Source organism: Apodemus sylvaticus, chromosome 8 (assembly GCF_947179515.1).
Source record: "Apodemus sylvaticus chromosome 8, mApoSyl1.1, whole genome shotgun sequence".
Lineage (NCBI taxonomy): Eukaryota > Metazoa > Chordata > Mammalia > Rodentia > Muridae > Apodemus > Apodemus sylvaticus.
In genome coordinates, this window is record NC_067479.1 from 112,674,012 (window position 1) to 112,694,892 (window position 20,881).

Consider the following 20,881-nt stretch of genomic DNA (forward strand, 5'->3'; position numbering starts at 1 on the left):
GACAGGCAGAAACACAGAATTGGGAAGTATGTTTTAAGCTACTGGAGAGCTAGCAGACTTGAACATGCAGACCTTAGTTTTAGTTGTTTACTGCAGTCACTAGTTCCTTCTTTTTAAGAATATGAGATATTAGTTAAGGAAGTTAGTATATTTATTTAACGTTTCCCTGCTGAAAATATAAAGACTAATGAGAGAACCAATGGTCTGGTCTGTCTTCTTGGTGTCATAGCTAGGGTTTCTCATGTTGTGAGAACATGTCAGGACACCTGCCCAGGAGTGGCACCACCCACAGTGACCTGGGCCCTCCCACATCAGTCAGCAGTCACAAAATTGCGCCATAGACAGGCCAGGCTTTTGAAGGCATTTTCTCAGTCAGAGTCCTTTTTCTCAGGTATGTTGAGGTTTGTGGGGGAAAAAAGATAGGCATTTCTCAAGTTTACTTTTAGAGAAAGTTATTCTTTCTGTATACTTTTAGGGGGGTCTCCATGTATCAACTAATTCTTTTAAAAAAAGGGTTTTTTTTCCCTTTTGTTTGTTTTTTAAGATTTGCTCATTTTATGTGTGTTTTGGCTACACATATGTATATATGTGCACTACCCCCAGGTGTATGCTTGGTGTCCATTGGATGCCCTGGAACTAGAGTTAGAGATGGTTATGAGCCACCATGTGGATACTGGGAATTAAACCTGGGCCTTTCCAAGAACAACAAATGCTCTTAACTGCTGAGGAATCTCCCCAGCCTCCCATCAAACAATTTTTGATCCCCCTGTCGCTGTGACTCGGTTTTCGTTTCATGTGTTGGTCTACCACTGCTTCCCTTTCAGCTTGCTTGTGGTCAGTAAAAGGCCCTCGGACTTGGCTATCCTTGTTGACTTTCTGTATAGGGAGCATACGTGTTACATAACTGGGTTATATTTTCCTTTAAATGTTGAAGGAAGCAGGGACATTAGGAATCCAAGGAATTTGAGATGTATGGATGACATATTTAACATACTTGGACCCAGCATCGAGGTACACTCCTTTAATATGAGCTCTAGTCACAGAGGCAGGTGGATTTCTGTGAATTCCAGGCCAGCCTGGTCTTCATAGTCCAGGACAGCCAGAGCTATATACAGGGCAATGTAGAGAAATCTTGTTTCAAAACAAATAACAAAACAAACAAAAAATGCTTTGGCTTTAAAACTAAATCTCCTTGTACTGTTTCTGCCTTTGACTGTTCTTCTCGTTCACGGAGAACATTCCTGTCTGCTACTCTTGGAAAGGATAATAATGATCAGGCCTGGCTTTAGACTTGAATTGACTTTTATTTCCTAAAATCTCTGTTTTGTTTACCCTGGGCCAGTTATGGACTAGACTTTTTAAATAGAGAGGATGGTTATTAAATAGGCTAACAGATCCAAAAAGACTTGCCCTTTCTTGGGACCCTAAGTTCCACCTTCCTCTGCCTCCCAAGTGCTGGGATTAAAGACATGTTCACCACCACCCAGTCTAGGCATTATCATCTTTAGAAAATATATCAGACTCCATTTCAAAGGATATCTTTGATCATCCTCATTCTCTTGTTGACATTCTAAACTATCCTTTCTTTTAACGAATTTTTATTATAATTTTTTAAATTACAGTCATGTGTCCAAGTGAGTACGGACAGGAGGCTACCCTGTGTGCGTGTGGCGGTCAGAGGACAAGGAGAGGAAAAATTCCTTCTTTTGGGGATCAAACTCAGATGCCAGGCTGCTGGCAGACATCTTCAGCACCATCCTACTTTTAATCCGGGAAGTCCTTTTCCGTCTTGTTACTGTAGCTAGAACTTAACATCTCTAGGATCTATCAACCTTGATTATTGTTTGTGGCATGGAGTTACCCTCTGTGAAACTGGAAGGTTATGTCAGAATTCTGGCTATGGTATTGGCCAAACCAAGAAAAGCTCTCAAATTTGAAGTTGTAATTTGTTTACAAGTTAATTGGTTATATGGCCAAGAAGAGCATCTGTGAGGATCAAAGGTGAATGTTTTGAGCGTTGCCATCTGTCTAGTTTTCTCTACTTACTCAACCCCACCTTATACGGAGAGATGGATGGCTGTGGCTTTGTTTTAGTGAAACTTCCTTTATAAGTGCGGTGGTGGCGCATGCCTTTAATCCCTGCACTTGGGAGGCAGAGGCAGGCGGATTTCTGAGTTTGAGTTTGAGTTTGAGGCCAGTCTGGTCTACAGAGCGAGTTCCAGAACAGCCAGAGCTACACAGAGAAACCCTGTCTTGAAAAAAACCAAATCCATAAAAAACCAAATCCATAAAAAACCAAAAAAAACCAAAAACAAAAACCAATAAACACTTCACAATGTCTTTATATGCCACAAGTTATTTTTAAGTATTTAAAAGTATAAAAGCCATGCATAATTTGTTCTGGATGTAGATAGCCATTGGAATTGCCTTGTGGACTATCACTTGCACATTCCCAAATTTAGTGCATGCTTGTAATCTCTGCACTTCAGAGATGGGAGCAGGATCAAAGCCAACTTCAACTTGGTAGTCAGCTGAAAGCCAGTGTGAGCCACATGACATCCCACCCTGGCCTCTCCCCTCCAGGAACGCAGAAGAAGAGTGGTATAGAGTAGAGAGACTCCCAAGCACAGCTGCTAGCCTACCTGCATTCCTGCTGCTGTCTGCTGCCCTGTGTGCTTGGTTCTTTTGGTATGGCATCTTGACCTAATGCTGTATTCCCCGTAGGGTAAACCTCCAGTCAGTAAGTTGCTACTAATCTTCAGTGGCACTCCTATTTTAGCACATTATTACAATGTGTCACTAGTTAATTTTATTTATTACTAAAAATGTTCTCACCATGCCAGTTTTCTGCAAAGTTTGATGATTGAAATCTGTCATGTGTGATGGCCTTGAAGAGAATCCCTGCCTTCAGTGCTGTCACAAACTTCCTGTGGCCTCCTTGGCCCTGAAGGGGAACGTAGCTGATGTTGTCCTTCAGTCTGCCAACTCGACCCTGCAGTTACTTATGGAAACCTGGGTGTGTGTATGTATGTGTGTGTATGTATGTATGTATGTGTGTGTGTGTATGTATGTATGTGTGTGTATGTATGCATGTATTCATGTATGCATTTGTGCGTGGATATATGTATGTGGATATATATGTATGTGTATATATATATATATATATATATATATATATATATTCAATTAAACCTTCCTGTTGTCTTATACTTCCTTGAGAATAGCTTCAGATTGGTATGTCCTGAACATGTAGATATGTATGTCTGTGTAATTTATTTGACAATCAGAGCATCTGAGAACAGCTTATTTTTAATTACATTTTATTTATTTATTTATTCATTAATTCCGACAGTATGTGTGTGTATATGTGCAGGTCAGAGTAGAACTCGTGGGAGTCAGTCTTTGTTTGCATCTATCATGTGGGTAGTGGGAGCTGAACTGAGGCCATTAAACATGGTGACAAGTCTATTGAGCCAACTCAGTGGACACGAAGAGTAGCTTCTTTTACTTCCTCCTTTTCACTCCCTCTGACTGTTCTCTCCTGGCCCTGTACAGCATGCAAATTTGGTGACATGCTAAACTGCTCTGGTTGTTGTGGTTTTTTGCTTTTTCTGTCTTTGAGCATTATTTACTGGTCTGTTTGTTTTGAAGCAAGTTGTTTTAGAGCTTAAGTTTTTGTTGTTGTTGGGTTTTTTTGTTTTTGTTTTTTTGTTTGTTTTTTTCAAGACAGAGTTTCTCTGGCTGTTCTGGAACTCACTCTGTAGATAAGGCTAGCCTTGACCTCTGAAATCCTCCTGCCTCTGCCTCCAAAGTGCTGGGATTAAAGGCATGTGCCACCACTGCCCTAGCGCTTTAAGTTTTAAAGGTACCTGATAATAAAAATAAATCATTTTGCCAGTATGAGGAATTTTAGGAATTCCTCCTATCCAGCATAACCTTAAAACAGTATCAGAGAAGTGAGTTGTATTTTACATATTTAGTGATACAGTTCAATCTAAAATTTTGTTTGCTAGATATTGTCTAGATAAAAGATAGTATCTACTCTTTGCATTAGGGGCTCTCATATTTTTAAAGTTAAATGTGAAGCCCATCATAGTGGCCAATGCCTTTAGTTCTAGCACTTGGGAGGCAGAGGGGAGGCAGGTAGATCTTTGTATGTTCCAGGAAAGCCTGGATTCCAGGGATATATAGTGAGGTCCTGTCTTGCCCCCCCCCCCAAAAAAAGTAAAATAGAAAGAACTAAACTTCTAGGAAATCAAAGAAATAAGTTGCTCAATTATATACAGACATTTGCCCCAGACTACCCCTTTCCATATATTTTTTAGCATGGGGACATAAAACATTCTAAGCATATCTCTGTGAAAGATAAAATATGAGTTAGGGCCTATTCATAGAGTGAAGGACTGTAGTCTTTTTTTTTTTTTTCTTTTTTTTTTTTGAGACAGGGTTTCTCTGTGTAGCCCTGGCTGTCCTGGAAGACCAGGGCACTCTGTAGACCAGGCTGGCCTGGAATTCAGAAATCCGCCTGCCTTTGCCTCCCAGAGTGCTGGGTTACAGGCGTGCACCACCACCACCCTGCTGACTATAGTCTTTTAAGAGAAGACAATGTGGTCTCCATTTATTGGTATGGAATGGTATTTAGAAGAAAGGAGTGGCACATGACAGGACGTCTATGGAGTTCTGAGAGGTGGACAAAACCCTGTAAACACATAGCTAAGGAAGATGAGTCTGTACCGATAGGAACTTGTCAATATGAAGTAATGAGATTTTTGGATGACCTTTTTCTTGTATTTATTTCTTTTCAGTTGGCATATTATTTATAAACATGGGAAAATGATAAAGCTATTAAAGAATAGGCACAATAATTGAGAACATTTCCTATTTGTTGCTAAATAAGTTCTCATTCCTGGTCATAACTAATTCTGTTGATGGTCTGTGTTGTCACAAACACATTAAATATGCTTCCTCAGGTAGCTTTAAAAGGGTTTCTGTATTACTGTTATTTTCCAGACTCTTTGAATAGGAAAAATAATGCAAACAGGACCAGAAGAAACTCTGAAAACACATGCACAGATTTTTTTTCCCCTGCTAAGGAAAACATAGTTACTGTTCCTTATCTCCTCTGTTGATTCAGATGTAGTCAGTTTTCCTTGTGAGTGAGCAGGGAAGCATGGGCTCACACACTAGTTCTGCTTCTTGACGGAAACCAGGCTCACTTTCCCCTTGTATAAACGAGGCAGTAGCACTTGACAGTTGTTGAGAAGGTGTAAGTATGAAACTATGCTTAACAGAGGCCACATCCTTAGTAGCAGCTGAGAGGAAGAAGCCATAGAAGGAAAGGGGTGGAGGAACACTTGACAGTAGCGTTGGCTAATAAAGGAGCTCCCTGCCCTGCCGCTACCTCCTCTTGCATATACAGACTTGCCTTTGGGCAGAAGCTTTTCTGGCCACATTTACTAACCAAGAGGAGTGTCTGTTCTCTAGTTTCACCCTTTTTGTGAAAACTGTTTGTGTGTGTGCTCACGAATGTGCATACTTGTACACACTGGACCTCAAGCACGCGCGCGCACACACATACACACACACACACACACACACACACACACACACTCACTAGCGTGAAATTGGCACTTCAAATAATTTGTTGAGTAAGAATGGAGACTTCACTTAACTGTTTGCTTATAGCATGTTTGCTGGAGTTTTGAGATTTTCTTCATCTTTGAAGTCCTTAAAAAAAAAAAATTCTGGTGCTGCCAGGAAAGAGAGTAACCACTGATTGTTAGTTTTTAAGTGAGTTATAGCAACTTTGTTACCCCTTATTTCTTCTTACACAGTTATCTTCAGTTGTACCTGTCTTAGCCATGGTCAGATTTGAGAGTGAGATCATTTTTATCCTCTGAGATATTTTACTGTTTATACGGGATTAGAAACCTTGACATAGTCATGAAGCGTTAAGTGTAGCCACATTTGGCTGTGATGTAGTTATGCTTTGATTGCAACAAACATAATAAGCTATTATAAGAAACTTTCGGAAATGTTATATTTTGGAAATATAAAACACTGCAATATGATAATGTTTGAAACATGTTCATCATTTATGTACTGCCCATTCACAAACTACTTCAAGCCACTGTGGCTTCAAACAGCCACCATTTATTTTCTTTTTAAGACATCTAAAACTGTTTCTGTGTGTGCGTGGGTTTGTGTGAGTTCAAGGTGTGCATGGGCCACTGGACGGAAGCCCTGCAGCCAGAGTTACAAATGATTGTGAGCTGAACAGTGTAACCAGGGTGACTACCAAGTTCAGGCACTCTGCACGAACAAGAATCTCTTAGCTGCTGAGTCTCCTGTCTCCACTCTATACATGACTGCCCTCACTGTTTACTACCTTGAAGCTGGTGTCCAGGCTTGGTCACCTCTTAGCTGCTTGTGATCTCACCTTCCAGCTGTCAGGTCAAATTTCCACCCATAGAGGCACCACCTTCCAAGAAGGCAAGAGTTAGGCTCTGGAGAACTAGACTTAAGAGTCACAGGGTGTCACTCTGCCAGATCTGGTCAGAGCAAGCCACAAGGACAGCCTGGAGTCAGGGGTTACAAGTAGATGATGCAGTTTTATTGAGCAGGACCACAAACAGGCATAGCAGACATTGTAGCCATTCTTTCATGTTGTGACTGCTACAATCCTTCCGAGAGTAGTGCTGGATACTTCTTTCTCAGTGTAACTCCTGGGCTAGGGATAAAATAACGGCATGAGGCATTATTCTTACATTAGCAGGTATGGAAATGGGGCCTTGGGAAGTTAAATGGTATTTGCTCACATTTTATCTAGTTAGTTGCCAAATCCTATATATTATGGCCAGTTGAGCCCTGTACCACTACTTCTTAACCTCATCATTAAGTAACTCAGGAGAGAGAAGTGAGAAGTGAAAGTCTGTCATTAAAAAAGTTTCAAAAAATCCAACACCTTAAAATTTTGCATAAATTTTGAAATCAATGATATATTCTGTTCTTATCAACAACAACAACAAAAAACCTAGGTTTTGCTAGCCAAATTAAAACTTATGCCTCAAATCTTTTAAGAAAGCAAATTCTCCTAGATTCAAAATATTAGATAACCAAGAAGAGGCTTGAGGATTTGGTACAGCTTCCAGATTGCTGCTGCTGAATAGGTTAGCCTCAAAACTGCAAAGACCTAGAGCAGCTCTGGGCACCGGAGAAGCAGGATTTAGGGACACCCAGGACCCTGAGGTGCTAACCTTCCGGTAGTTTTCGGCCCCTTGGCCCTCTGACAGTGTGTCTCAGTCCCAGGCTGGGCTCCACAGGCATGATGGTAATACACTCACTGCGATGATGCTAGCCAGCAGGAGAGTTGCCCTTGGAAGACATGTAGGGCAAGTAAACCAACAGGCAGCCAGTTATCCTAACAGTAGACCGACCATCGGGAGTCCATCGCTTTGTCCATTGTCTACCTCATTTGTTATCTGCAGCACCGAATGCTCCCTGATTGACTCTTTCCCCAAGTCCACATATCTCCAAAGGTGTTTTGGTTTTTTTTTTTTTTTTGAGGAGTTGTCATATTTTCAATATAATACTTGTATTTTTTGATAATTGCATACATGCGTGCGCAATGTATTTTGATGATTCTTACTCCCTTACTCTCCCTCTAATGACCCACATCAGCACCATTCTCCAGAGCCCTCCCAACTTCCTGTCCTGTTTTATACGTTAATAGCCCACCAATCCTTGGTTGAGGGACATCTAGGTTGTTTCCCAGATTCTGGCTATTAAGAATAAAGCAGCTTTGAATATAGCTGAGCAAATGTCCTTATGGTAGGATGGAGCATCCTTTGGGTATATGCCCAAGAATGGTATAGTTGGGTCTTGAGGTAGATTGATTCTCAGTTTTCTGAGAAATCTTCATTCTGATTTCCAAAGTGGTTATACAGATTTGCACTCCCACCAGAAAGGGAGGGAGTGCCCCCCCTCCACACTCTTGCCAGCAGGAACTGTCACTTGTGTTATTGATCTTAGATATTCTGACAGGTTTTGATTTGCATTTACCTGATGACTAGGGGCTTTGAATATTTAAGTACTTGTTGGCTATTGACAATCTTTTGTTGAGAATTCTCTATTTATGTCTGGAACCCCTCTATGTGAAGATCTTTTCCCATTCTATGGGCTGCTGTTTTGTCTTGTTGATGCTGTCCTTTCTTTGCCTTACAGAAGCTTTTCTGTTTCCTGAGGTACCATTTATTAATTGTTGATCTTAGTGCTTGCACTACTGGTGTTCTGGTCAAGAAATTTTATCCTGTTCCAACATGTTCAAGGCAATTTCCCACTTTCTCTTCTTTTAGGTTAGGGTATCTGGTTTTATTTTGAGGTCTTTGATCCACTTGGACTTACTAGTGTAGGTTGATAGATATGGCTGTATTTGCATTCTTCTACATTTCTGACATCCAATTAGACAAACACTATTTGATGCCAGGGAAATCTGAAAGAAGAAAGGGAGGAAAGATTCTAGGAGCCAGAGGGTATTGAGAGGACCACAAAAACACAACCCACAGAATCAACTAAGCAAGACTCACAGATACTGATTCGACAGTCACAAACTCCGTACTGGTCTGAATATACCTTGTGGTTGTGTAGTTGGTGTTTGTGGGGGATCCCTAACAGTGGAGTGGGGGCCCCCTGCTTCCGTTGCTTATGCTTGAGACTCTTTTCCTCCTAATAGGTCACCTGGTCTGATTGTAATTTGTTATGCTGTGTTTGTTTGTTTGTTTGTTTGTTTGTTTGAAGGGAAACGGACCTAGGGGATGAGGAGCTGGGAGAGCCCTGGGAGGAGGAGAGGTAGGGAAACTGTGGTAGGGTGTAATGTATGTAAAGAATAAAAATATATACATCTTTAAAAGCAAAAGATGAAAACAATAGCCCACCAAGTCCATATAGTTCTGGGTGTGAGGCCATCCATTGGAGTGTGGTCAAACTTCCAGGAAACACACCCTGAAAAGAAATGCGTTTTCCCTTTCCTCGAAGCCATGAATTAAAGGTGGGGGTGGGGATCCCCTTCCCCATCCATATTTTCCCACCTGGTCTTATCTCCAGTTTGAGAAGTGTTACCACTATGTATCAGTTTATCTCTGCAAACCATTTCAGTGGTAAAACCAGCTTTCCTAAGTCTTCCATTTCCCCGGTTTCCCTTACTTTTAAGTGTTGCCAAGGTTTTATTGTGGTTTAAGGTTTTTCCTTGTTGGGTGTTGAACTCCAGGCTTTGTACTTCCTAAGAAGAGGTCAAGACTCATTAAATAAACAATTCTATTAGTTAAATAAAGTTCAATAAAAAATAACTGTCCTGCAGTCATTTTCTGTTGTAGAGTCTACCTCCTTTCATTGCAACATTGCTAATGTTTTAGACATTTTCCTCTATAGGCCATAAGCTGAAGGAGCCCCCTGCAGTTATATATAGTTCTTGCAAATGTAATTGAAACCACATTTCACATACAACACACATTCAGTATGATTTTACTCACACCATTTTCATGCATGTGTGTCTGTGTTTCTTAATCTTAAGCCAGGGAACAGGCCCTGTTTTCTGATGATATGGTAGAAAGGGCAGCAGTTTTGCTGTGCACATCAGACTTCTGGGGATGGTTATCACCTTGATTTCCTCTGCGTAGCAAAGGTGCTTTTAGACCTGGCTGACAACTGTTGGGGCTGCTTTTCTGGATTCTTAAGACTTTGAGATGAATTGGAAGTGGGTAGACTAATATTTGGCCTTCTTCATACAAGGTCTCCTGTCTGACTGGGGGACACTGGTTGTGTATCTTAGTCCATTTGGGCTGTTATAACAAAGTGTATTGAACTAAGTTTGTAAACAAAAATTTTTTTTTTTCATAAATCTGCAGCCTGGGGAATCCAAGACCAAGAGGTCAACATAGCAAAGGCTGGATTAGGGAAGGTGTCCTGTTTCAAGATGATAACCTGTGTTTCAGGCTTATGCTGTGAAAGTGGGGAACAAGCTCCCTTGCATTGACTCTTTAAGAGCTCTTGCATCACCCATGAGGGTTCAACCCTCCTGAGCTTTCCAAATGTCACACCTCCTAACAGCAGCTTCCAACAACAGTTCCTGGGAGTTCAGCAAATGACTTTGGGGCTGTCTGAGATGATGGTGTCTACCAGTCACTGTGGGAATTGGTGGCAGCTTCATTTTTTTACTCAGTGGCCCAGTGTCCTTTTCCACCCTCCCTCCCTTCTCATAGCCATCTGAGAAAGTTATTTTCCTGTCTCTGGCCGTGATTATTAGCTGGTTTTGAAGTACCTCTTGGAGCCCTTGAGTCTGGAGTGTTTTTACATGCTCCCTGTGTAATTACTACCTTGTGGTGTAGTCGCATGTCCTCTCAGGCCCTGCGCTCCTCTTTTGAATGGCCCTCACTGTTTTCCAGCCTTCAGGTCTGTACCACAGGAGGCTTTGAGAGGCACGCTTGACACTTGTTTAACTAGGGTTTTCAGATAGTTTTCTGTGACCAGTAGGGTTGAGTATTTGACTTTTTTGTCCTATCACTTCTAAAGTTCATTGCAATCTTAACTATAAACTCATCTGTGAAAGTAGTATATAGGGTTCTTGTTGCATTAGGTCTTTGAATTAGAGGCAGCTCAGGATGAAAAACGTCTTATTTTAGCACTTAATGCTGGTTTTTGAAACTGTCTTTTCCTAATTTGTCTCAGTTACAGGTTTTTTACAAAGCCTGAAAAAAAAATCTGTCTCCCCCCCCCCCGCCCCCCCCCATTGCCTCATGGTTTTTAAAGATGTTTTGAAATTGTTGAATCCTTGAATTTAATTCTGAGAAGAATGTTGGCTGAGTTCTATAATGGACAGTCCACTTCCTTTCTCCCGTGTTCACTAGTGTTTTTCTGTTTGGGCAGATTTCATATGCCGGTTTACTGCTCTTCCTGAATAGCTCTGTGGTTCCACTAACAGGTGATATTCAAGGCTTTATTCTCTGTGCCTTCAGCTCCTACTCTGTGGCTTGTTATAGTCCTAGTGTTAGAACTATAAATCATTTGCAGATCGAAGTTAGAAGAGACCACTTGCCATTACATTATCACAGTTTAAAGGAATCACTTGCTTGAATTTAGTAGCTTCCTGAAGCTAGTAAAGGTATTTATAGAAGCCGCGATTCCCTGTTAACACATTTCAACACTTTAAGATATTGAATGGCATATGTTCAGCTATAGATGATGAGAAAGCCCAGTGTTTGGTAGTAATGCTCTAGTACTATACATAACGTATAGAATTGGAAACAAGTGGTCATAGTGCACAGCAGTCGTGATCTGGAAGATGGCAGGACTCTTACTGGGCCTCTTCCTTCAGCTAACCACTAGCAACAAGTAGCTTTCTTTCCTATTAGAAAAGCATCAAAGGTCAATCAGCTGAAGGCTGGAGAGGTTTTATTGGCTAGCATTTGTAGGAGAGCCCCCCCCAGTCTGTTTTATCGCTAATCTCTTGGCCACTTAATTGCATATGCCCTGCCATTATGCTTCTCTTTCAGAGTAAAGCAGCTGCAGTCTTGTTCTTTGTTTTAGTAGTGCTTCAAGCCTTAAAAATAGGGAACTTTGCCTTTAGAGAGTCTTAATTATCTCAGTTAGGGTTGTAATATAAGCCAGTTAACACATGTTACATGCAATGTAGCATTATTGCTTTTTACATTTTGAGCGGTCTCTGAATTAAACATCAAAGTCCATAAAATGATTATACCTTTGAAAAAATGGTAAAATAGGGGCTTGAGAGATGGCTCAAGTTCATTTTGCAGCACCCAGAGGACCCTGGCACTGACATGACAGCTCACAACTATCTGTAACTGTCCCAGAGGATCTGATGCTCTTTTCTAGTTCCCTTGGGCACCAGGCATGCACATGGTACACAGACATACATGTAGGTAAAACAGTCATACACCTAAAATGAACAAATAAAAAAACCTTAAAAATGATAAAATATTCAACAGCTAAATGAGCAATTTGCAGTTTTCATTTTTGTAAGAATTGTTTAAGTTTAGGTCTTATGGAAAACCTCAGTGCTCACAGAAGTTTTTATATAATATTTTTTCCCCGATTACAAAGATTGTGTTTATAGAAACTCAAAGTTTCATAGACACACAGAAAGCAGCAGAAGTAACTCATACTACTATTGCTCAGATAAGGCATTATTATTAATATTTGATATGTATCTCCTCACCTGCTTGTTTACCAATACAGTTAACATTTAAAAGGATTGCTTAGAGTTAAGGCTTATAAAAGTGGGCGATATAGGGATGATGTTGTTTAATTCATTCTGCTGCTGCCCAGACTGCCTCCCAGGCCTTGCCTCTAGGTCTGTGAGAGGGGCTTGCCCTCTAGGAATGGAAAGGGAAGGCACTTTTAGCTCACATGTAATGTACTGGAACATTTTTCCTATACACTGAAGGCTATCTGCCTGCATCACAGTGCTAGCAACTCAGCCAGCTCTGAACGACTTACAGGGTGCAGAGGGAGATAAGAATCCACCCCTTCTGTTCTTATCAGCCCATGGAAGAATTACTTCTTGAATTCTTAATATTCACAAATACAGTGACTGCCAGGTTTCTTGTGCCACATTACAGCAAAGTAAAGTGTGGAGAGAGAGTCCCAGGTAATTTCAGTTAATATGTACCTTCAAATCCTGTTGGCTTACTTAGAGGAAAAACTGAGAAGGAGCTCATAGCAGGCTTCTGTGTAAGTATGTACCTGCCCTCGCTTTTGCAGAAGCAGAGTTGCAATCTGCTCAGAACTGCTGAAGAGGCTGGCAGAGTTAGGCTCAGGAGGGTTTCTCAGCCTGGTCATCCATCCTTTGCTTTGGTGCTGGAGAATTTGTGGCACATTGAAAGTGAACAAGAAGGAAGGGTAGTGAGAGCTGGCTGGCTCTCAAGGAAGTTTGCCCTCCTGCCTGCACTGACTGGTAGAAAGAGGCTTCTCAGGTCTAAGAGACTCACAAAGGGAAGTGGCACTTAGATTAAACTCCCCGGACAGTGATACAACTCTTGGGAGCTGTAGCCATAGAGTAGGGTCTTCATACAGGAGCTATAGTACTGGGGAGTCTGCCTGTGCTAGAAGATGGCAGCACAGAAGGAGGGAGCAGAAAGGCACACTCTTCTCTGGCCCCTTTTGCCTTTTTTTTGATCTCCTTCTACTTCATGTTGGCCAGGCCCTCCTGTAGCTTGACAGCAAGTAACCCAGGGGTAGACTCTGGAAGTCAGCTTATTGCAGTGCAGAGGAGGTCCACAGTGCTGGAGACTGCGCTGGGGTCAGTCATTGTTTTCATCAGTTTACCTCATTATCTTCCTTGAGGAAGATGGGTAAACATGCAAAGAAACCTAGAGTATGTGACCTGTTGAGTAGGACTCAATTCCATTCTTGAATATAAATAGTCCAAACTGCTTTTTAAAGACAATTATTACAGTTTACATTTCATATGTGTGTGTGCACGCATGAGTTCTTTTGCAGTATGTCACAGTACACATACAGAAGTCAGGGAACAACTTCCGGTGTTGGGTCTTTCACCTTTCTGGCCCTAGGGTCTGAATTCACAGGGTTCCTCTCAGCAGCAGGTGCCTTTGCCTGCTGAGTTGTCCCAGGCCCTACTTGCCAGCATTCTTACCAGCATAATTAGCCAGCAAACAAATTCAAATACTTCTCAGGAGAGTCTGTTTGGGTGCATTTTGTTCTTGCTAGAGTTAAACAAATGATTTTCAAATATTCATATTGGATAGAAATGGTGCATGCACAAAGGCAGAGGGATCTCTGTGAGTTGAAAGCCCAACCTGGTATGTAGTGAGTTTTAGGCCAGCCAGGGCTGTAACATAGTAAGGTGCTGTGTCCAAAATAAACAAATAAAATAATGTCCACTGTGTATGAAATTTATCTTAAAATATAAAATTTAGAATTTTAGTGACACATTGATGAAGTTGTTTTGCTGTTGTTAAGGTTAAGGTGTTGTGATGGTTATACCTGGTTGTCAACTCACTACATTTGGTGTTTTTTGTTTTGTTTTTTCTAGACTGGGTTTCTCTGTGTAGCCCTGGCTGTCCTGGAACTCACTCTGTAGATCAGGCTGGCCTTGAACTCAGAAATCCTCCTGCCTCTGCCTCCCAAGTTCTGGGATTACAGGCATGCACCACCACGCCTGGCTACTCACTACATTTGGAATGAACTATAATCTAGAAATGGAGGGCACACCTGTGGTCCAGATCTTGGGGCTAGAAGACACAGGCTTCTGACCAGATCTTGACTTGGGATGACACATGGTTTTGCATATCTTGAGGCATAGTGGCTATGAAAAGCTTATGCACAGGCAAGGTAGAACACACCTTTAATACTAGGAGACTGAGCAAGCAGATCTCTGAGTTCAAGGCCAGCCTGGGACAGAGCAAGTTCCAAATCCATGTATGGTGGTACACACCTATAATCTAGGCCACATCTTCTGCTGGAGGCCTACATAAGGACAGTGGAAGAAGAAAGACTCATTCTTTTTCACCTGCTTGCACTTACTTGCTAGCACATTTGTTGGAACCTACTTCTTCAAGATTCCAGTTTATATAGAAGACCAGCTGAACAACTAACCTCGTGGGACTGAGCAAGTACCAGATTCTTGGACTTCCCATTCACAGCCGCCCATCCTTGGGTTAGTTGGACTGCAGACTGTAAATTATTACAATAAGTTCCCTTAATACATTGAGACATTCCCCAAGTTCTGTGACTCTAGAGATCCCTGACTAATACAGATGTAAAAGTAGGACCTAGAAATCCTTGCATATTATCCCTTTATTTATTTGAAGTAGAATATATTTGTAAGATGCTTATTTAGAAATATAGTAACATATTTTTAGGTTTTTTTGGGGGGGGGTTGGATTTTTTTTTTTTTTTTTTTGAGACAGGGTTTCTCTGTATAGCCCTGGCCGTCCTGAAACTCACTCTGTAGACCAGGCTGTCCTCGAACTCAGAAATCCCGCCTGCCTCTGCCTCCCAGAGTGCTGGGATTATAGGCGTGCACCACCACCGCCTGGCTATTTTTAGGTTATTAAAAGAAAGTGTTTTTGTGTAAATCTTGATGAACACTGGACTCTAAGAGATGGAAAGGCAAAGTATTTTCTCTGATCTCCAGAGATTGAAGGTCAGTGATAAGGTCCTTGCCCAGCTGTGAGGGAGATAATTTCTTGAGCAAAGCATCAGCTGGGCTTAGATAGAAGGAAAACTGCTTTAGCTTTGTCTTGGAAAGGACGCTCTAAGACAGAAGCCTTGAGTTGCTGTACTCCAGAATGGAAATGAGATGCCCCTGCTGGTACTGCCGGCAGGCAGCGGGGTCCAACCCCTCTGGCTCTTCCGCTGTGGGCGGCGGTTCTTGTGCTGTCTTCTCACCGTACAGGGTAGACAGCATCCAGAGCCTTCTTCACCCGAGGTTGATGTTTCTGGCCTCTGCTTGCATCTCTATTTCATCATGTGTTGCTCTTGCCCTTTAGTTCTTTTTTTTTTTTTTTTTTTTTTTTTTTTTTTTTTTTTTATTTTCGAGACAGGGTTTCTCTGTGTAGGCCAGGGGTTCCTGGAACTCACTCTGTAGACCAGGCTGGTCTCAAACTCAGAAATTTGCCTGCCTCTGCTTCCCAGGTGCAGGGATTACAGGAGTGCACCACCATCTGCATTACCCGGCTGCCATCTAAGTCTTTTCCTCTGAGGGTTCCTTTGCCTTGTGTGCTCGTTGCCTCAAAGCTCCCTAGCAAGGCTTCTGTTTGTGGTCCCATGTTAAATGCCATCTCTTCGTACAAGCCTCTTTGGCCTTCCAAACAGAAGCTAGTGATGACAAGCTCTTGAACTCAGGTGTCTTCAGGCAGTCTGTGTGTATCCTTTTGAAGCCCATTTTCATAGTATTTAAAGGTTTTTGTGTCTGTCTTCCTGCTAGAGTGTAAACAGCAGCAGAGCAGGGTTGCTGTGCCTGCCCTCTGCCTCCTCAGTGTGACCATTTGCTTGGTGGGGAACTGCAAAAGGAGGACTGCCTCTCAGACGCTTAGCTTTATGGAGTCTCAGTCTTTATCCTGCAGGGTGGGGATACTGGTGGTACTGGCTGTCTCTAACGGACTGCTTCGTGCCAGACACTGCTTTACTTGCATTATCTATCTAACCAATTAAACTTGAAGGGACATGGCTTGAAGTCACATAGGTAATCCCAGAACCAGATAGTTCTTAGCCAAGCCTTTTTTATTGCCTCAGGGGTAAAATCTAAAGGAGAAAGTCTTTAAAATCTTACTTTATTATTTTATGTGTATAGGTGTTTTGGCTGCATGAAGGTCTGTGTACCACTTGCCTGCTTGGTACTTTCAGAGGTCAGAAGAGGGTGTTCGGTCCCCTGGAACGGCCATGAGCCATCACGCTGGTGTTAACTGAACCTGTGCTAAGAATGTTAGTGCTGGCTAGTGAGCAGGCCGTGGCGTCTAAACCTGGTTCAGGGAATCAGAGTATGTTACTGGCTTCCTTGTATGAAAGACTGGGCGTGCCACAGATCTTTGGGGAAGTCAGCTGTGTCTGTGTAACCCATAGTGCAGGCGTTCATCATAAACAGTATTCCACAGGACTGAACTTGACACACTAGGGGCTAGAAGTCAGAATCCTGCAGGCTGGGCCAGGGAGTAGATCCTTCCCCTAAACACTGGTGTGACATCCTGATAGCTTTTTTTTCTGCTGAAAACAAAAAGTAAGTTTCAAGTTGGAGTACCTTTCAGGCCCTCAGATATAGTCCTGTGGCTTCCGTCACAGGCGGATTTGCTTCAGTCTGCTTTGGCATGCAGTGAAAGGCCTCTGCCCTGGAGATGAGCCGTCAGCTGTGTGTGGCCAGTCTGTTCATCTTGCTGTCTGTGGAGTGGTTTGCTGGCCTGGCGCTCAGCATCCGTGGACGTACGTTACTGATTCATCTTTCTTGCTTTTCACCTGGAAATATTTACCTTTGAGCTTGTGCGCGACATGCCTGATAGCTCTGGTGGGATCAGCTTTCGGGCAGTGTTCAGTGCGTCTGTCCATTCTGGCTCACGGCACCTAAATTAATATGCATTGTCCATCAGAGACAGCTTGACTGAGGCTTAGGAAATGACAACGTTTTTAAAGGTCATGGTTTTAGGCTATACAAAGATAGTAAAATTGGCAATGAAAAAATGTTCGAGATGCCTTAGTGGGGCAAGACTAGTGTTGCCTGGGTATGAAATGGACAATAAGAAGCTACTCTTGTGCTGGGCGGTGGTGGCGCATGCCTTTAAACCCAGCACTTGGGAGGCAGAGGCAGGCGGATTTCTGAGTTTGAGTTTGAGGCCAGCCTGGTCTACAGAGCGAGTTCCAGGACAGCCAGGACTACACAGAGAAACCCTGTCTTGAAAAAACAAAACAAAACAAAACAAAAAACCAAAAAAACAACAACAAAAAACCAACCAACGAACCAAACAAACAAACAAAAAACCCACCCCCCCTCAAAAAAAAAAAAAACCCAAGAAGCTACTCTTATACTAAAGAGCCTATATATTCTACCTGAAAAGTATGGTTTGCTGGATCTGTTCTGCAGATAAGAAAGTCGTGAACTTTCCTAAGATGTTATCAGGCAGCTAGAGACCTGACTCAAACCAGTATGCTTCTCTCAATCATTAGGGGCCAACAGCCTTGTTAATGGCCTGCCTTGCCCTCCACTCACTGAGCAGCTCTGCTGGGAGCTGCTTTCTAGCTGTTAGATTAGTGGGAGGCCTGAGCTGTAATGTGTCAGGACATAGTAGACGCTCAGTAAGTGTTTGTTGGTCATTCACTGTAGTCTGGTTAGGTAAGACAAGGCAGAAGAAAGTGGGAAGTCTGACTCTAGCCCATTTTTTGTTTCAGGAATTTGAAGTCTGGGAATAGACCATTTACCACAGACAAATGGCTGTAGTCTGAGGTGAGGAGTTTCCCACTGTGTATTTCATGGGAGAATTGCCAATCTACGCAATTTACTCATCTCTAGAAATCTCTATCTTACCCCATGTGGCCCCAGTGTCTAAATATCTCCAGAATCTGACCTTGGATTTGATTAGTTTATTTTCAATAAAGAAAAACTAATGACATTAAAATGTACAAACATCTTGCTACTATATGGTTTCTGAAAATGGGATATATATCCTCTGTAAAAACATGTAGTACTCTTAACTGCTAAGCCATCGGTCTAACAACTGCCTTTTGTTTAAGATTTATTTTTATATATTTTAATTAAACATGTTGTATCACTTTCTGCTTTCTTGTACACTCTCTCTAGCCCTTCCTAAATTCTACCCAGCCAATTTCTTTCTTGCTACATATGTGTAAATAAGTCTGCTCAAATATGTTAATATAATTTTCTGCCTCCATTTATTTCTGTTGGTTGTGTTTATATGAATTCACAGAACACGTCGTATTTTGGGATAACTATACAGGGAATACATCCTTGGCTGAGGCTACTTCTCCCACTTGCAAGAGAGCTCCACTCTTTAATGAAGAACAAGGTGTTGGGACACGAATGTCCTTGTACTCACAGGTCACCAGGGAAACCACAAATCTTAAATATACAGAGGCCAGTGAAGAAAATAGAATACCTGCATTCAAAATATATATATATGCAAACCTCAGTAGGAAACTACATGTATATTTCAAAATTATATCTGGATAATAGTTGTGTTTTTCTTTAGCTCAAGTCATTGGATGTATCAACACAGAAGAAATATCATTTAATAGTATAGGAAGGAGTTCCTCTAGCTCCAGCAACAAACAAGTAGCATTTAAAGAGAGACTTCTCATAACAATAGGAGCAAAAAAAAAAAAAAGACAGGAAGAGTTTAATTGTAGCCTTTCAAGTCATTTGAGACCTGAAAGGGATCCAGTCAGATGATAGTCTGGTTACCAGCATCTATTTCATGATTTATTATAGAATGCTGCAGAGTAAAGATACTCAGAAGGCAGTTGTGATTATTTACTATGGAAGTGGTTTGTGTAGGATTTTTAATCCCCCTCTGGTGGTGCGTGACTCATACAGAATCATTTAAGTACCAGGTATTAAAAGTCTGCTAAAATTTAATGCTCAGATATTCATTTCTCTTGTATAATGTGCACACACATGTGACGTGTATATGCCAATGGGAGGGGAATTTATGGGAGTTGGACCTTTCTATATGTGAGTCCCTGTGATTGAACTCAGATCTTTATGTTTGGCAAAAAAGCACGAACCAGCTGAGCCAGCTACCTGAAAGCAAACTTTGGTTTCTAATGCCACTTTCCACTAAAGTATGCTAGACATGACTAGATTCGAGAATGGAGAAGACAGGAGATAATCTCCCTTTGAGAGCCAGAACTCCAGAGTGCTGACCACGTTGGGTGTACATCCATTGCCTCCACACTCCATCACAGTCACTCATAGGATGTGTGGCAAGGGCAGACAGCCGACTGAAAGCTTCCAGAGGAGAAAGCTGGAGATGGCCAGTTCTTTGTGCATTTTGTGGTGCTAGAGAGTTGAAGTCTCGGTTCTGCTCATGTCTTGCAAGCGTTCTACCACCGAGCCACAGTTTCCGTGTAAGCTAGAACTAGGTGAGCAACTAAAAAGACATGCTATTTGAATATAACCTAAAAATGTAATACAAATGTCAATAAATATACCTTATAGTTATCAAATAGAGCAATATAAACACAAATATATATACAATAGAAATTTAATAAAGTAAGGCAAACATTAGTGAGTATATATTGATTAAAAAATAGATAAAGAGGGCTGGAAAGATGGCTCTGGCTCAGTGGTTAAAAGCACCAAATACTTTTCCACCTGTCCTGAGTTCAATTCCCAGAAACCACATGATGACTCACTGCCATCTGTAATGAGATCTGATACCCTCTTCTGGTGTGTCTGAAGACAGCTACAGTGTACTCACATAAAATAAATGAAGAAATGGAAAAGAACTGACAAATCTTTCTCTTTTAAAACAGAATATAACAGGTGGCGGTGCTCAGCTTTAATCCCGGCACTCAGGAGGCAGAAACATGTGGATTTGAGTTTGAGGCCTGCATGATCTACAGAGCCAGGTCCAGGACAACCAGGGCTACACAGAGAAACCAAAATAGGTAGGTGGGTGGGTAGATAGATAGATAGATAGATAGAATGGACTGTGTTTTACTAATCATTTGACAACTGTATGTATGTAAATATCGTATTTATCACCCACCCTCCACCTCAGGGCCCTCCACACTGTGTGGCTTTTGTTCTGGAGCTCAGGGAGTCTAATCAGTGCTGTCTGTTGGAATGCTGGCCACTCTCGTTAGCTTGTGGCAGGCGCCATGGTTGTAGTGATTTCCTGATTACAGTGGCCACTGCACGTCTAGGTGTCTCGCCGTGTTTTGCTTTATTTATTCTCTGGCTCTTAACATTCTTTCAATCCCCCCCTGCTGTTCCCTTAACCTGGGGTGGAAATTTCAGGGCTAAGAACTCATCATTCCTAGCACTGTCTCTGGTTCTGGGCAGCTGAGGTGGAGGGTGGATGTTAAAATACACTATTTACATACATATAATTGTCAAATGATTAGCAAAACATAGCCCATTTTATCTATCTATCTATCTATCTACCCACTTACCTACCTATTTTGGTTTCTCTTTGTAGCCCTGGTTATCCTGGACCTCACCCTGTAGATCATTAGTTGCTAACAACTGTAGAAAGAAGCATCTCTGGCCATTGCTGAGAGCAATGCTAATCTGTGTGTGTAAATGTAAACTTTTAGAAGGTAGCTTGACCATATGTCCATTTAACAGGACAACAGTAGTAGGTTCCCCTAAGGCCAGTGATGTCCCTAACCATGAGCT

The 20,881-nt window shown here is 41.8% G+C and overlaps 1 protein-coding gene across 3 annotated transcripts in view; it reads left to right on the plus strand.

Moving 5' to 3' along the window:
• The window catches only part of Atxn7 (ataxin 7), a 159,555-nt gene that overhangs the window by 2,031 nt on the left and 136,643 nt on the right, over window positions 1-20,881 (plus strand). The window contains exons 2-3 of one of the 3 annotated variants that reach the window (XM_052190351.1): window positions 17,911-17,965; window positions 20,014-20,148. The exons of 1 other annotated variant lie outside the window; for it this stretch is intronic. The gene's annotated coding sequence lies outside the window, so the exon portion shown is untranslated. The remainder of the gene's footprint in view (window positions 1-17,910; window positions 17,966-20,013; window positions 20,149-20,881) is intronic. One more of the 3 variants, XM_052190350.1, reaches the window with a different exon arrangement.